The following is a 10,443-nucleotide window of genomic DNA, read 5'->3' on the forward strand; positions in this document are numbered from 1 at the left end:
AGAATTATTTGGAAACTCCTGGCCTTAAAGCACAGGGTAAGAACAAGGAACTAAAATAAAAATTAAGATGTAGTTAAGATAGAAATAGAAAAAGGTTATAGAGAAAAAAGATGAATGAGCAAATAATCTAATTGCCACATAGTGTCTGCCTTAAAGAAGGCCAAGATATATGCATTATTCCAGATTATCCTCATATCAAACATGTGATTGTCTACAATCTACAGATGTGAAATTTAAGGCTGCATGAAGAGACTGGGAGACTTGCCCAAGAACATACAAATGAAGGCCACAAGACACATGTTGGAGCTCAAATCCTCGCTCTTGCCAGCTTCACTTAAGTGAGGCTGCTGCTTTGTCTTCTGTCTGCCTAGAGATCAAGAATAGAGTTCTTCTTTCCTGCCTTTCTCTTGGATATGACTTCCCCTTACAATTTACCCCAGCACTGTGAGCAGATCAGTCTGACAGGTGTGGCTCAGCCTGCACCTTGTGGCTTTGAGTTTTAACATCCTTATCCCTCTACTGGAGAGCAAGCTGGCTGAATCCATGGTGGAAATAGCCCTTGGCTAGAAGGTGCTGCTGGCTTTGGCTTTGGTGCGCACACACACACACACACACACACACACACACACACACACACACTCACACTCTAGACTTTGTCTGGAGTGACACAGGCCAAGAGTGGCCTGAGGATGGGATCTGCGTTGCTGAGAAAGCAACATTATCTTTCGAAAGTAGATGCGTCTCCACATGGTCTGTGCTCAGAGGGCAGCTGAGACAGGGCTGGGCAAACTGGAGAGAAGAGACTCAGCTCTACTTGGAGCCTGTGCCCAGAGCTTCTGGCCAAAGGCAGTTCGAGCCCAGCTGTCTTGGAGTATTCAGACTGCTGCAATAAGATACCATAAATCTGGGTGGTGTATCAACAACAGAAACATTTCTCACAGTTCTAGAATCTGTGAAGCCCAAGATCAAAGCACCAGCTGCTTTAATGAAATGAAGACCGAAACCCTGGTTCATGGACAGCCATTTTTTTTTCCTGAGGGGACAAGGGTATCTCTTGAGTTTCTTTTCAAAGGATACTAAATTGCATCCATGGAAGTATGACTCTCATGTTCTCCCATAGGCTCCATTACTGGAGACTAACATTCCAGCTATGGATTTGGCCATAGCTCAATGCTGCTTGTGAGTGGAAAGGAAAAGGAAAGAGAATGAGGTATGAGTGATGACCCCAAAGAACTCTTAACTTCACTATTAACAATAATGGCTCCCATTGATTACTTGCTATGAGCCAGACTTTCTGATGGACATTTTACAACCCATTCAGTCTTCACAAAAATGCTGACATGAGTACTATTATTATCCCCATTTTCTGATGAAGAAAGACCTTAGAACATTTTTCTCAAAGTCATATGAAGTAAAGACAGGCAGGGCAAAGCTTTGATATAGACTTTCAGAATATGAAAGCCATGTTCTCGCTTAAATACTTAGCCTTTTGAGTTTTAATTGGCTCACAAAGCAAACATCTTCCACAATAGGACAGAATAGGGAAGTCTTTTTTCTATTTTATTTTATTGTTTTGATTAGCACACATAAATTATACGTTATTGTGCTCAGTGGGATACTTCAACACAGTGGGATACTTCTTCCTTTCTTCCTGTAGACACTCTTCGAGACTCTTCTGACCTTATAAATATGTTATAAGTTACTATGGACTATGGTCATCCCAGCATGTGTGTAGGCCACCAGATCTTATTCTTTCTGTCTGATTGTGGCTTGGTAGTTGTTATCAAATCTCACTTTGTGTCCCTTTCCCCTTTCAGAGTTCTAGTAATCACTATTTTTGCATTTAAGTTGACCCTTTCATTACCTCCCACATGCAAGAGAGAACATGTGCTATTTGTCTCTCTGTGCCTGGCTTGTATCATTTAACATTATGTCCTTCAGTTCCATCCATTTGGCTATAAATGACAGTGGAATAATACTCCATTGTATATATGCATCCTGTTTCCTTTATCCAATCATCCTTCACATGCTTGTATCCCCATACACAAATAAGCATTGCTCATCAGCAAGGTTACTAGAGAGTTGTCAACAGTGTTCATTAAATGCCACTGAGAGCTCTGACCATCACTTTTCAGTGTCCGTGAGTTCCCAGGACTGTCACCAGATTAACCATATTCGTATTAGATCAATACAAGAAACCTGACTGGCTGGATTTTCTTTATTTCATTGTTCATATGATGCTATGTCAGTAAGTATAGGTTGATAGCATTTCAATATTTATTTTCAAGGCTGGGTTATGGTCTTACAAACTCCAAGCCCTTGATCATTCTGTAGGAAGAGGGTAGAGTATTTTTTTTTGCCATTAGACATGGGTTTCCTCATTCATACCCCCACCCTACTCCAATTCCATTCTGTGGATTCTTTTAGAGGGGCATAAATGGATATAGAGAAAATATTCTCCTTTGTCAAAAAAAAAAAAAAAAAAAAAAAAAGAAGAGTGCCAATTCAGAACCACAGGATCACTTCCTTAGTTTGGCTCTTTGTTATTCAGCCTCAGAAGAGGAAGTGGGAGAGAGTTTTTCAAATAATGCCTGTCCGTGGCCCAGTTCATGGGTCTCTGACTGAATCCTATTTATGGATCTAGTACATAAACCCAGAACACCAGGGATGCAAATATATGGCCCCAGCTAGGCATAGCAATGCATACCTGAATCCTTAGCATTCAGGAGACTGAATAATGTAGAAAGGGCCCAAGTTTGAAGCCAGCATTGATTACGTATCTAGACCTTGTCTCATAAAAGCCAAAAATCAAATATGTGGCATTACAGACATTGCTAATCAATCACATTATTCAACATATTAGGTCTCTCAGCTGGTCCTCAAAGAGTACTCTAGACAGCCAGTACCAATCAATCAGAGGACACAAGACAGATCTATTTTTCAATGTGAATTAGTGGGTTGTTTCCTTCAAATACAATGTAGTCAGAATAACCCTAAATACTTACTGAGTATATAAATGGATAAAATAATAGATAAGTGTAGTTATTTAAAGAGACGAGACTGAGTTCTCCTCTCCTGGTACCACCTTCTCCCCTTAGGCGGTGCTGTCTTTGACTAAGGTGTGGAAATATTCTGGTGCCAAAACTAAGCTTTGTCCACAGAGATTCTCTCATGTTGTGTTAGCTTTGTGATTCTTTCCTGTGAGTCAAAAGTTGGGTAGTTTGTGCCACAATGCCCTACAGAGCTGTTAGGGAAATAATCCTTTTGCCACTTCCTTCCTTGTACCTGTGGGAGTCAGGCAAGATTCTGTCAAAGCAAAGCCAGAAGACCCATCAGAATGACAGACCCCATGGTGATTTGCACACCCTTTGACGACTAAATCTTTATTCTAAGCCAATCTTCTCTGCTTGACTTGTTTTTCTCTTGAGATGATATCACTCCTTGGACATACCGCATTCAAACAGCCCTCTCTGGCTGCCACAGTCCCTCTGGTCATAACTGAGTTCAACATTGGGTACAACTCAATCTTAACCCTCCTTCTTTATCCCTGTATGAGAGAGACATTTGTACTAGTTAGTTAATGCTCCATAACAAACCACCCCCACATTTAATGATGTAAACAAAAGCTCTCCTGTATTCCTCAAAATTATTCCTCAAAATTCTCTTGGTCAGCTGGGTGACACTTATCAGGGTTTGGCATGGCTGAGGGCATCAAGACCTATTCATGTGTTTGAGGTCCATTATTAGGTGACTGGGGAGGACTGGTGTAGGATGGCTCTGGCTGGATGACTTGGCTCTCTTCCATGTGTCTCTGATTTACTTCCAGTAGACTAACCTGGGCATGGGGCAAGAATGGAAGTGTTTTGCAACCCTTGGCTGAGGTCAAAACCAGTTTTATAACTAAACTGAGAATCAGTAGAGGAGGTTTCTATCAAAGGGGGTAGATCCAGAAGACAGTGGAAAACCATGTCCATCATGCAATTTACCTATTATGCTATGAAGAAAATGTAGTTCCACTGGTGGGAACCTATGAAACAGAGCCTGGGTCTGACCCAGTCCTATTCCTATGGGAAGTTACATGACAGTGATGTTTGTCCATTAGAATCTCCTCTATTACCAGGCAGGCTTTGACCTTAGTCACTTTACTAGGCTTCCTTCAAGAGTCTTGGCATACAGAACAAGGCTGGAAGACTAATTTGGATTTGCCTTGAAAGTACTTCCTTTGTATTCACAGTAGCATCGACAGCTGGTTCCCACTGTTTCTTAGCTCTTGTACCAAACTTGGCTAGCTCAAGCTGGACACCCAAGCATTTGCTTAGAATTCCATAGCAGCTGTCATCATCTGGTGGTTCTAATGTTGTGTCAAGAGTGGGAGCGAGAATTCATTTTTGTTGCTCCCAAAAGTTCACTTTCTGTTTGGTTCCAGCTATAACCCTTCAATTCAGTCAAAGCAAGGTCTCAACCTCCATGTCAACAAGGAAAGTATTCAGAAAAGCAAATTTGTCTCCCAAAATGTTTACTTCCCTTGAAATCCAACACCCACCACAGAACAGCTGGGTCTGAAGGTTTGACCATTATCTAGTACAGGCATAGTGGCTCACACCATGCTGGTTCACAGAGATGTAAACATGAAGGCAGAGCACTACCAACCAGGGACTATCACGTAGTACCAACAAACCAGAATCTAGGGACGGTGCATGGTGTATTTTCACTCACCATCTTTATTTAGATGGACCAACTTTCTAATGCCTCTATCTGTGACTTCCTAGCATCTAGAACTATAAAACAACAGATTTATATTGTTTAGCCCACTTAGTTAATGGCATTTTGTTATGGCAGCCCTATAAAATGAATATACAGGTCAAAGGGAATTTTTAACCTATGAAATAAAGATAATTTCTAGAAGGTTCAAAGAGAGTCAGAGCATTTTAAAAGAGAATGGCAAGTTAGAGACCAGATAGACACTTCTCCTTCTCTAGTCTCAAACTCATTTCATAATAAAAGAAAGCAAATCCCAGAGAACACACAGGGCCTATTCAAAGTCATAAACCTCTTGGGGTCAGAGCTAAGCTTTAACTGCCCATTGATGGTCATCTCCCCATGCCCAGTTTCTATACACATTTTATTTTAGTCATTTGTTTACATATCTATCTTTTCTAATTTACCATGAGGCCTTGAGAATAAGGACTCAGTGCTAGAAACCTAGAAACCTAGAAACCTGGTACCACTTCACATATAGCAAGTACACTGTAACATTTATTAATGATAATATTTCCAGGGTTTACCTTTCCAAGGCTAATCTTCATTTGGTCACAAAAAAAAATTACTACTTTACCAAAAGCAACTTTTAGAGAGAGAGTAGAAAATAACTTTCCCTGTCAGGCTGTGGACAGCAACTCCCAATGGACACACGTTATCAAGGCCTGTTCACAGCCTGAGGCAAGCTGTCGTCTCCTACTGACAGTATGATTCTCAGGGGAGCAAGCCACTAAGCGAGGCCTGAGAGCCACCCATGACTCTTGGCCATCTCCTTCAGCAACTATGGATTTATGTAGGTCTTATATGTGTCTCAAAGGTAGGATCGCTCTAATTTATTTCTTCATTTTCTATACTGTCTGGAGTTTAGAGCCTGACTCATATCAAGGTTGAGGCCCATGTTGCCTTGGACCAAACTCCTATGTGATTGTCTAGCTATGGAATGAGGGGAGGATAATTTACAAGGTGTTAAGTTGTTAAAAATATGTGCATTTTGAGGGAATCTCAGGCCTTGTTATTTGTTCATTTCTAAAGTAGGAAGATTATTGAAATTTCAGAATAACATGCTTTACCATATAAAATATCCACTAAGTCTGGAGAACAAAGCTTGAATCAATCTAGTCTCAACAGAAAAATCATCCAGAAAGGCTCAGGAATGGCCCAGTTATAGTGCAAATTTTACTTGTCCTTCATTTTCCCAAAATAAATGGAAAAGGACCCAAACACAGAGTAATAACATATGAGCTTAGGTGTGGAACACATTTGATTTAACAGAAAAATTCTAAAAAGATTGTAACTCTATTAAATGTATTTATAAAGTGACTTTTCTGCATGCAGATTGGAATTAATTTAAGTTCTGAGGAACAAAACATCATGAATTGGGGAAGGGAAGGGGACCAACAAAATGGTTAGACATAGGACAAAGCGGGAAGCATGCAGTAGCGATACAAGACAATATGTTGGAAATGACCCATCAACTGGGGGGCAGGGATTGGCAGGGAGGGAAAGTGGGAGAAAAGTGAGGGAGGGGATAACAAGTTCAACAGGAAATGTACTCATTACCTTACTTATGTAACTGTAACCTCTCTGTACATCACCTTGACAATAAAATTAAAAAAAAACAAAACACCGAAGCCAGGCACCAGTGGCTCAAGCCTGTAATCTTAGCTACTTAGGAGGCTGAAATCTAAGGATCATAGTTCAAAGCCAGCACAGGCAGAAAAGTCTGTGAGATTCTTATCTCCAATTAACCAACAGAAAACGAGAAGTGGTACTAGGGCTCCAAGTGGTAGAGTGCTAGCCTTGAGCAAAAAAGCTCAGCGACAGCACCCAGGCCCTGAATTCAACCCCCACAACTGGTAAAACAACAACAGAAAGAAAAAAAGAAATAAGCTGTATGATAATCAGGATCAGCTTACCCAGGCTTTATTTTGGACAGCTGTTTAAGACCTGCCTAGATTTAAAGCAAGGAGTCTGTGGAGTGCAAGTGGTCCAGCACCAGAGCTGGCGAACTAATTCTAGGACCCAAGAGCAAAGTACAAATAGGGCAGGGAAGTCTGTCTCTGCTTCTCACAGACTATTGTCTCACCCACAGTGCCCACCAAGAGATTGCCACATCCTTTCAAATGAGCTGGTTATGTGGATGGGGGCGGATGAAAGGGCCCCACCCAGTGTCTGCCAAATGCATCAAGCCAAGGCAGAGACAGCACTCCATGATTTTTCCTGAGGTGCTATGGGGTGCATACCCCCACTGAGTCTCTCTTTCCACCTCCTTCCAGTCCATTGCAGGGTGCAGGATTCTGCTTCCTGGTCACTAACGTGACTCAATAGCCACACTAGGTGAAAGATGGCAGAAGTCATGGAAACACAATACTGGGGGAGTGAAAGGAGAGCCTGGAAAACCTGGGAAGTAGATGGAGGGATGGGACCCTGGTCTCACGAGACTTGGTTGCTCGAGCCTATAATCTTACTCAGGAGGCTACGATCTAAGGATTGAGCCCTGGAAGACAAATCAGAGAGACTCTTACCGACAATATATCATCAAAAAGTCAGATGTGGAGGTGTGGCTCAAATGGTAGTATGTGGGCCTTGATCAAAAAAGCCAAGAAAAAGCATGAACTCCTGAGTTCAGTCCTCATAGTAGCGCACGCGCGCGTGCGCGCGGACACACACACACACACACACACACACACACACACACACACACACACACACACAGCAAAAGCAACAATAGCAGTGCATTAAACCCCAAAGCAAGGCCTTCAGAAAGTGCATCACTGAATCCCTGCACTGGTTGTGTTCCCCTGAATCCAGTCCTACCAGGGACTGGATCCCTTGGCCTAACAGATCAATTTGTCATATGGGCTTTGATATACTTGTCAGTCATGGGTTGAGTGTGTGGATCCAAAATTAAATATAATAATTTTTAGATTAATTCTTAGATTCTAAGATCTTGGTAGGGAGCATGGGAAAATGCTTTTTCTCTTGTTTCTTTCATAGCCCTTCGCATGATTCTTTGGTTTGGACGTACAATGTACTAAGAACTGCACAAATCGTACAATGTACTAAGATGCTGAGACAGCAAATATCCTGCTGCCCATCAGTGAGGTTGAATTGCAGTTTTAATTGTGGGGCAATGTTGACCTCATTTCTAACCCACTCACCTCCCTCCTACCCCAGAAAAAAAACCAAAACCCCAAAAAACCCCAAGCAGCAGCATTTGGGGGTCTCTGAGAGAAAAGATAAGTTCAAGGAGCCAGCTGAGAGAGGGGATCGAAGAGGGACGTTTCTGAGAAAGATGTTTGCTGGCTCAGAAACTTGACTTACATCACTGATCCATAGGCATCATAAAGTAATTTAGATTCTTTGGGGAGAATTAGGTAATGATGTGCATTTGGAAATTATAAGAAAATGGAGACACGCCTTCAATGTTGTGGTTAAAAGCTGGAAACCACAACCTCTCAGCCCCTTACAAATGAAACTTCTTAATAATCAGATCCTTTCCTGACTTTATGAATAAGTATCTGGAAAGGGAGTCAGGATGGGGCCCTTTCTTTTCTGTACAGCTTAAATACCTATTGGATGAATCCACTGGTCTCTTGCTGTTTGGAACCCTCAGGCCAAATGGCTGTTGGGAGAGTCACAAAGCTAATGGATGAAAATAGACCTCCTCTCTGGGAGAAAGAGGATCTTGGAGGGCTGGCTTGTCATCTTCTTACACATTCCAGAGAGACATTTTTGCATCTCTGCCAGTTGCTATGGAGATGGTGTGTAACACATGTAAATAATCGACATGCGTGAGACACTCTGAGGTCCTTTTGCAGTGTGGTTCCTCTTCTTCTTGGCTCTCCCTTTTCTGGCTTAGAGCTGGTTTGCAGCCTCATCAGTAAGCTCTGTGGTTTCAAGCCTCAGACTGGTGCACTGCTCATTTTTAAGGAACTTATCTATCACGAGAGACGAGGAAACACCCTTCATTTAAGAGCCATGACACTCGGATTTGAAATGCCTTTCTGTTACTTTTCGTTTTAGTAGCAGAAGGTTTACACCAGCTCCTTGAGCCTCCATCTTCTCATCTAGAAAATGAGGCAGAGGGCAAAATGGAGCAGTGGGGAGGAGTGTGGAACTGGGCTTGATAGGCTTTGTAAAGATGAAAATACCAGGTGCATTTAGATGTAGTATCTGTCATTATATTTGGACCCCAAGGCTTGACAGGTGGTGATCTTTTGTTTTCTGTTTTTGGATTGGTTGATGTTGTTGTTATTGTTGTTGCTCTGTACTGGGGCTTGACCTCACGGCCTGAGCACTACTACTTGGTTATTTTTGCTCCAGGCTGGTGCTCTCCCACTTGAACTCCACACCTTCACTTCTGGCTTTTTTGGTGGTTAATTGGAGATAAGATTCTTATGGAGTTTCCTGCTAAGGCTGGCTTTGAAACAGCTACATAGCTAGGATTACAGGTTTGAACCACGGGAGTCTGGACAGGTGGTGATCACCGCTGCTCCTTCTCACAGCTTGGTGCAGATGCTCCCAAGCTGTTCATTCCACTGACAACAGGTGAGACTGAAGGAGGAACTCAGACCTTGGGGCCTTGCCCGTGGCTCCTCTTCTTATTTGTTATTGTCGGGTGACAGTGGACAGACCTTAAAGTCAATTGAGATCAGAAATGCTTAGCCTTTCTAGCTCTAGCAGGACCAAAAGCAAACAAATTACAACAACAATAGTCAAACCCACAGGTATTTTCTTTTTCTTTTTCTTTTTTATTGTGAAAATACCGTATAGAGGGGTTAGTTACAATTACATGGGCAAGATGAATACATTTCTTATCAAGCATTGTTGCCTCCTCCTTTGTTTCCCCTTCCCATCCCCCCTACCCCCTGCCAAAGTTGTCAAGTTCGTTTTTCGACATAACGACTTGTACATCTCATTGTTGCAATAGGTATTTTCTTTATGACAGAAATCTACCTCAGAGCTAAAGGAGCTAGAGGATCCCACAACAAGAACCTTCTTAAAAAGGAATAGATGACCAGAGGGTATGTAGCAGCAAACCCCAGGTTGAATGCCAAAGGTAACCCTTTCATTCTGGCTCCCTGTGTGGCTTTTGTTGTGATGTGGGCCAACAGATTAGGGTGTTTTCCTTGCTGATAGTCTGCTGCCACCCATGTTTTGGGGAAGCCTCATCAGAGAGTTCCTTTCCTTCTCTGTGGTAACCTGCTCCAGTGCTGTGGTGACAAGAGGAAATAGCGCAAACAGAATCTGTCCTCCCATCTGGCTGAGCCTCATTCAGACTGCCCTCGTTCACATACTCTCCATTCTGGAGTCCTAGCTCTGTGCTCACTTTTTACCATTCAGGGAAACCTATCAGGGACTCCCCAACCTAGACCTGTGTGTAGCAGCAAGGCAGCCATGTGTTTGAGGCCATGCAGCGAATGTGAGAAGACTGGAAACATTGAACCTGTGGGTGCTCCATGCCCAGCCCAGCCCAGCCCAGCCTGGCCCAAGCTCCTATCTGCTGGGAAGCAGAGCTCACCAGGCAGGAATGTGGGTGAGAATGGCAAGAGAGTTGGGACACAGGAAGAGCCCCACCAGGTCGAGGATTTCCCCCCAGAGTGTCTTTCTTTGCCGATCTACTCCTCCATCTGGAAGGGAAACCAAACCAAAACCAACAAATATATACATCAAAATTGCTAT

The sequence above is a fragment of the Dipodomys merriami genome, unplaced genomic scaffold (genome assembly GCF_024711535.1).
Source record: "Dipodomys merriami isolate MVZ:Mamm:240054 unplaced genomic scaffold, mDipMer1.0.p SCAF_21, whole genome shotgun sequence".
NCBI lineage: Eukaryota > Metazoa > Chordata > Mammalia > Rodentia > Heteromyidae > Dipodomys > Dipodomys merriami.